The sequence below is a fragment of the Lathyrus oleraceus genome, chromosome 2 (assembly GCF_024323335.1).
Source record: "Lathyrus oleraceus cultivar Zhongwan6 chromosome 2, CAAS_Psat_ZW6_1.0, whole genome shotgun sequence".
Classification (NCBI taxonomy): domain Eukaryota; kingdom Viridiplantae; phylum Streptophyta; class Magnoliopsida; order Fabales; family Fabaceae; genus Lathyrus; species Lathyrus oleraceus.
In genome coordinates this window covers 387,438,221-387,445,466 of record NC_066580.1, presented here as the reverse complement: position 1 = coordinate 387,445,466, position 7,246 = coordinate 387,438,221, and the positions used below count along the sequence as shown (strand labels likewise).

The window sequence follows — 7,246 nt, the reverse complement described above, 5'->3', positions numbered from 1 at the left end:
TATCTGAAGAATCTCATTTCTCTGTTTGAGATACTGCTCTAAGTATCCTTGGAGAGTCTTAGATTCAATTAAGGTATAATTCCCTTGTTCGGAATATCTTAATTCTATCATATGGGATGCTGCTTCGACTCGATACGGAGAATCTCATTTTTACTGTTTGAGATACTGCTTCATCAATATGAAGAGTCTCATTTCAGATTTTTTTAGAGATACTGCTCTAAGTATTCTCGGAGAGTCTTAGATTCAATTAAGGTATAATTCCCTTGTTCGGAATATCTTAATTCTATCATATAAGATGCTGCTTCGACTTGATACAGAGAATCTCATCTTTACTGTTTGAGATGCTGCTTCATCAATATGAAGAGTCTCATTTCAGATTTGTTTAGAGATACTGCTCTAGTATCCTCGGAGAATCTTAGATTCAATTAAGGTATCATTCCCCTTGTTCGGAATATCTTAATTCTATCATATAAGATGCTGCTTCGATTTGATACAGAGAATCTCACTTTTACTGTTTGAGATGCTGCTTCATCAATATGAAGAGTCTCATTTCAGATTTCTTTAGAGATACTGCTCTAATATCCTCGAAAAGTCTTAGATTCAATTAAAGTATTTTTCCCTTGCTGGAATATTTTAATTCTATCATGTAAGATGCTGTTTCGACTCGATACAGAGAATCTCACTTTTACTATTGAGATGCTGCTTCATCGATATGAAGAGTCTCATGCCAGATTTCCTTTATACTGCTCTAGCATCTTGAAAAATCTTGAGTTTTAGCTAGGGATGTCATTCCATTGCTAACATATCTTGACTATAACGTCCAAGATCCTGTTCTGACAACTCCCAGAAAGTCTTGACTGTTCCATTTTACTGTGGAATGATGTCTTTTTTGCCATTTCTAACCGCATTCTCTTTCTGTATTTTTTTTCCTCTCAATGCCTAGGACAAAATTTGGGTCTTCTTGTATTTAATTATCTCCCACCATGAATGCGTAAAGACTACTGTCATTATCACTTACTGGTTTGAGGTAATTAAATAGGGGCAGCTGTCATACCCCAATTTTGTCCGACCATTTTGGTTTAATCCATGAGATTTCTTTGCTTCAAAAGTCCCATATTTAGAATTTGCATTTTTTAGAAACATGTATGTTTTTTTAAAATTAAAAGTCTCCTATTTAGATTTTTGTATTTAAAATAGAATTGTGTTTTTTAAATTAAAAGTTCCATATTTATATCTTTGTATTTAAAATAGAATTGTGTTTTTTAAATTAAAAGTTCCATATTTATATCTTTGTATTTAAAATAGAATTGTGTTTTTAAATTAAAAGTTCCATATTTATATTTTTGTGTTTAAAATAGAATTGTGTTGTTTTTTTTAAAATTAAAAGTCCCACATTTAAATTTTTGTGTTTAAATTAGAATTGTTTTTTTTTTAAATTAAATTACTATACTTAGTTTTTGTGCTTAAGTTATAAATTTGTTGTTTTTAAAATTAAGTCATTATACTTAAATTAGAAATTTGTTGTTTTTAAAATTAAGTCATTATACTTAAAATAGAAATTTGGTTTTTTTTAAATATGAAGTCATTATACTTAAAATAGAAATTTGTTTTTAAAATTAAGTCATTATATACTTAGAAATTTGTTTTTAAATTAAGTCATTATACTTAAAATAGAAATTTGTTTTGTTTTTAAATTAAGTTATTATACTTAAAATAGAAATTTGTTTTTTTTTTAAATTAAGTCATTATACTTAAATTAGAAATTTGTTTTAAAATTAAGTCATTATACTTATGTTGGAAATTGGTTGTTTTTTTAAAATTGAAATTGATTAGCATAAATAAATATTGAGTTAAATTTTGAAAAGTTTAAAAAATAATTACATAATTAAAATTTAATCCAAATATTACATAATAAAAATATCCACATAAATAACAAAAAAAGCTTAAAAAGATCTTGCTGATAATCAAAAAATAGTTACATAGTTCTCAAAAAAAAAGGGAAGTTTCAAATTAAATTTGCATATTAAAAAAGAGAGACTAATTACACAAAAAATGCTTCCAAATAAGTTCTGAATAATCCAAAGGGCCAATGCATAATAACAAAGGGGTTACACGTTTAACCCAACTTTTCAAAAGCTGAAGTATTCTAATCAATCTCAAATTTCTAAATCCCAATATTATTACAGAGTTTGGAGTATATTTAAAATAAGTTGAAAATTGGAATAAGCTGTAAACACAGAGCAGTTTGAAGCAAATTTCAAAGACTCTTCCAAAAGCTCTTTTGGAAGTTCCCAATTCAAAACCAACTCTTCAGAACTTTTCCAAAACCTGTTGAATAACAGCCCCCCTTTTTCAATCAATCAGCATCAACATCACTTCACCTGCAAAACCAATTCAAAATTAAAAAAACAGCTTATCAAATAAGCACTTAAAAAGCTGGAAAATAATTAATAGAAAGAGCAGATTAATATGTTACACAATGAATCAAAGGAAGCGCTCAGAAACACACTGCATTATCCAAATAAACAACTTTAAATCCATAGATTAATCATCCCACAAAATCTGGAAATAGGATCCAACAAGTTATCTCACAGAAACCAACATTCATGTATATAAACCACAAAACTAATTAACAGTAACAGGGGGGTTTTTGATAAAAATCCAGAAGAAATTTTCAAAGTTTTTTTCTCTGTTAACTCCAAAGAGACACAACACAGTAAGTTATTTCTTCTAAAAAACCTTAAACCGCAACAACAACAAAGAAGCACTTTTTTTCCCTAAAACCAGAGCGGCATGGCAAGAACAAATGCAGCAAAGCTATTTTTTTCAAAACTCTAAAACAACAACAGCAACCACACACAAAGCTATTTCTTCTAAAAACCACTAGAACACACAACATAAACATAGAAAAAAAAGCAATTCTTCTCAAAGAGCACCATAACCACACCTTATCAGAAGCAGATCGATAGTGAAAGAAAAGTAAGAGGAAGGAGTGGCTAGTGCGAAGAGGTCACCGGATTCACGAAGTTGGCGTCATCGACGAAGCCGCCATCCTCGTCGTCGCTTGCTGAGATAGTGCGTCGGCGCTGAGTTTTGTTTACCGTTGCGGTTAGAGGAGGTCGGAGCAGAGAGCGCGACGGTTTCACCGTTTTGGAATTCTAACAAGATTCTTCTCCCGGCCGATCTGTTTTTTTTTCTTTCCTCCTAGCAACTCAGTGAACAGGTGAGGAATTCTAACTTTACCAAAGGAAATTCTGAATGCGTACAGATTCACATAGTACAGATTCACATACAAGGCCCACATGCACCTTTTTCTTTAATTATTGTTTGTTAATTGGTCCTTAGAAAGAGCATTGATTTGTTATTTGATTAATTAGCTTAACTAGGACTTAATAGATCATTTAGAAATTAAATAAAGTAATTAGAAATGTTAGGTTAGAAATATTAAAATCCTAATTAGAAAAATGCTTGGGTTAGAATAAAAAATTAGAATTAAATAATAGTTTTAGAATTTTTAAGTTAATTAGAAAATATTAGAAATATTCTTAGAAATATAATTAGAAATATTAAATTTAGTTTAGAAATAATTATAGATTAATTAGGATTATAAGTTGATTTAGAATTATTTTAGAATTTTTAATTTGATTTAGAATGATTTTAGATTTTTATCTTTGTTAATATTTTAGAATTTAATTAGATTTTTTTTAGAAATAATTGTAGATTAATTAGAATTATAAGTTGATTTAGAATTATTTTAGAATTTTTAATTTAATTTAGAATAATTTTAGATTTTAATCTTTGAAAATATTTTAGAATTTAATTAGATCTTTTTTTTTAGAAATAATTGTAGATTAATTAGAATTATAAGTTGATTTAGAATTATTTTAGAATTTTAATTTAGAATGATTTTAGAATTTAATCTTTATTAATATTTTAAAATTAATATTTTTGATAATAATTTAGAATTGAGATTTTTGATAGTTTAATATTGTTTTGAGTTTTAATTTAATCATACTTTTATTAATTGTTTAAACTTTAGTTATTTGTTTTAGATTTAATATTTTATTGCGATTCTCTTGATTATTCCATGTTGATTTCGATTAACACCTAACATTTAACGATTAACTCTAATTTTTAATTACCGCAATTAACATCTAACTCTTTTAAATTCCGCTTCTAATATTTATCTTTTATATTTACTTTATATCATTGTACATCCTTCATCTCATCTTAAAATGAACCTAAAAATGATAAAGACTTAAAAAATACAAAAAAGATTATAATTCCCATGCCATCAATTCAAACCAATTTTTTTTAAAAAAAAACAAATAAAACCTCTCGATTCAAAGTCGAGCCCATTTTAAATGCCTTTGTAAGTCGATCGCTTGAAAAAGCATCGCCACCAACCTCACATGGCTTACTCTTGGGCTTTCTTACAATGAGACCTATTCGGTTTTAATTAATCGATTAAATGGATTATTCACCAAATAAATTCAATTTATTCACAAGAATGCAAATTTTAAAACCTCGATCCGACATCGAAAGTGAAATTAAAATACTTAATCACATCTAAACAACACTTCATTTGAAAATGAAAAGGGGGATGGTTTTGAGTTTTCAACTCCTCTCCTCGATTATTTGAATACGAGTTTTCTTACTCGGTTAGTCAAATGGTCGTCATTTCTAATTCACTTAAGAACAAATAAATCAAATCCTTTTATAACAAGAAACCAAAAGGGAGATAACTTTGAGTCTTCAATTTTTTCTCCACGACTATTTGAATACAAGTTCTCTTACTTGGTTAGTCAAATAATTGTCGTTCCTCTACAAATTTCCAAACCCCGATTAAATCAAAATATTTTCACAGTAAGCTAAATGAAAAGGGAGTTGACTTTGAGTTTTCAACTTCACTCCTCAGTTGGTCGAATACGAGTTCTCTTACTCGGTCAGTCGAACAACTGTCATTTTTCCGCAAACATACAACCTAATCAAATCATTTTCTTAACAAACTATACGAAAAAGGGGATGGTTTTGAGTTTTCAATTCCTCTTCTCAAATGCTTGGATATGAGTTTTCTTATTCAGTCATTCAAGTACTTGTCGTTCATTCTAAAAATACATCAACCATACGCAAACTTATTTTCGTGATCACTCAGATGAAAAAGAAAGTGGTCTAGAGTCTTTTATTCCCTTTCCCGATTATTAGGATACAAGTTGTCTTACTCGGTTATCCGAGTATTCGTCATACGTTTAAAATACCTTAACCATCATTCAAATCCTTTCCATAATTAAGGATGAAAAAGAAAGTGGTCTAGAGTCTTCTACTCCCTTTCCTGACTGTTAGGATACGAGTTGTCTTACTCGACTATCCGAGTAATCGTCATCCAACCAAAAACATCTCAACCAAACAAAATATCCAACATATTAATCCAACTTGTCACCCCCGTGTGACCAAAAATATTTTCAGAAGGAACATTGTTAATCCTTTCTAATGCGCACAACAAACCAATGCTTAAGCCTCCGCCGAGAGTAGACAAGCCAACGCTTAGCCTTTAGGATGCGATCTAAACAGCTGTTCATTTTAAAAACACCAACCAACCGTAGTTCCCCGAACTATGAATGCTCTGATTTCCTTATTTAAGGATACGTAGGTAGGAGATTGATGTATCTTCGTGAGCACACTAATAAAAAACCTCCCCTTTCTCCTTTCTGAGGTTCTCATCCATTCCTATTTTCAATATTTTATAACCCAAAGATAACAAACAAACATGAATTAACACTCGAAACACAAATTAGAACAAAAAGGTTCCCGTTGAGTACAACGGACGTAAGGGGTGCTAATACCTTCCCCTTACGTAATCCACTCCCGAACCCGAATATGGTTGCGACGACCATTATTCCATTTCCTAAAGGTTTTATCGATATTTTCCTATTCCTTCATTGGGATAAATAAAATTCGGTGGCGACTCTGTTCGAACATAAATTTTTCCGCGACCATCGCGAGGAATCGTATTTTTCGAGATGCGACATAGAGATATCTGAGATGTTTGGTAGTATGGTAATTGATACTCCTGCGAAGGGTTCAGTGACTACTACTTCAGTTTGTTTAAATTGTCCTTTGAGTATTTTTAGTAGAGACTTTGGAATGGATCTAGTGTGTCTTCCACTAGTGCAGATTGATGTTATTCTGGGTATGAACTGGTTGGTGTTTAACCGAGTTTCTATCAATTGTTTTGATAAGGCTGTGGTCTTTCCTGAGATTGAGGAAGGAAAGAGTTTGTTTCTATCAGCAAGGCAAGTGAATGAGGCAGTAGCTGATGGGGCAGAGTTGTTTATGCTGTTAGCGACTTTGGAGGCTAAAGATAAACTGGTGATTGGCGATCTAGCCGTGGTGTGTGATTTTCCTGATGTGTTTCCGGAAGAAGTGAATGAATTGCCGCCAGAGCGTGAAGTTGAGTTTTCGATTGATTTGGTACCTGGTACTAGACCGATATCGATGGCTCCGTACCGTATGTCTGCTGTTGAGTTAACTGAATTGAAGAGTCAGTTGGAAGATCTGTTGGATAAGAAATTTATTCGTCCGAGTGTGTCACCGTGGGGTGCACCAGTGCTATTGGTTAAGAAGAAAGAAGGTACTATGAGGTTGTGTGTGGACTACAGGCAACTGAATAAAGTGACGATCAAGAATCGGTATCCTTTGCCTAGGATTGATGATTTGATGGATCAGTTGATTGGTGCAAGAGTGTTCAGCAAAATAGATTTGAGATCTGGGTATCATCAGATTCGTGTGAAAACCGAGGATATTCAGAAGACTGCTTTCAGAACAAGATATGGACATTATGAGTATTCTGTAATGCCTTTTGGTGTGACTAATGCGCCTGGGGTATTTATGGAGTATATGAATAGGATTTTCCATCCGTACCTAGACAAGTTTGTTGTGGTGTTTATTGATGATATTTTAGTGTATTCGAAATTTGAAGAAGAGCATGCTGAACATTTGAGAGTGGTTTTGGGAGTTCTACGAGAAAAGAAGTTATTTGCTAAACTATCCAAGTGTGAATTTTGGTTAGAAGAAGTGAGTTTTCTTGGTCATGTGATTTCAAGAGGTGGTGTTGCTGTTGATCCTTCTAAGATAGAAGCGGTATCTAAGTGGGAAGCTCCGAAGTCTGTTGCTGAGATTCGAAGTTTCCTTGGTTTGGCTGGTTATTATAGGAAGTTCATTGAGGGATTTTCTAAGTTGGCGTTAC

General features: G+C 31.6%; 1 long non-coding RNA gene across 1 annotated transcript; it reads right to left on the bottom strand.

Moving 5' to 3' along the window:
• Window positions 1–2,041: 2,041 nt before the first annotated feature.
• Window positions 2,042–3,355, bottom strand: LOC127119667 (uncharacterized). The gene is made up of 2 exons (XR_007802904.1): window positions 2,948–3,355; window positions 2,042–2,381 (listed from the first exon to the last, which is right to left on the bottom strand). It is a non-coding gene; the product is annotated as an uncharacterized LOC127119667 (long non-coding RNA).
• Window positions 3,356–7,246: the final 3,891 nt, after the last annotated feature.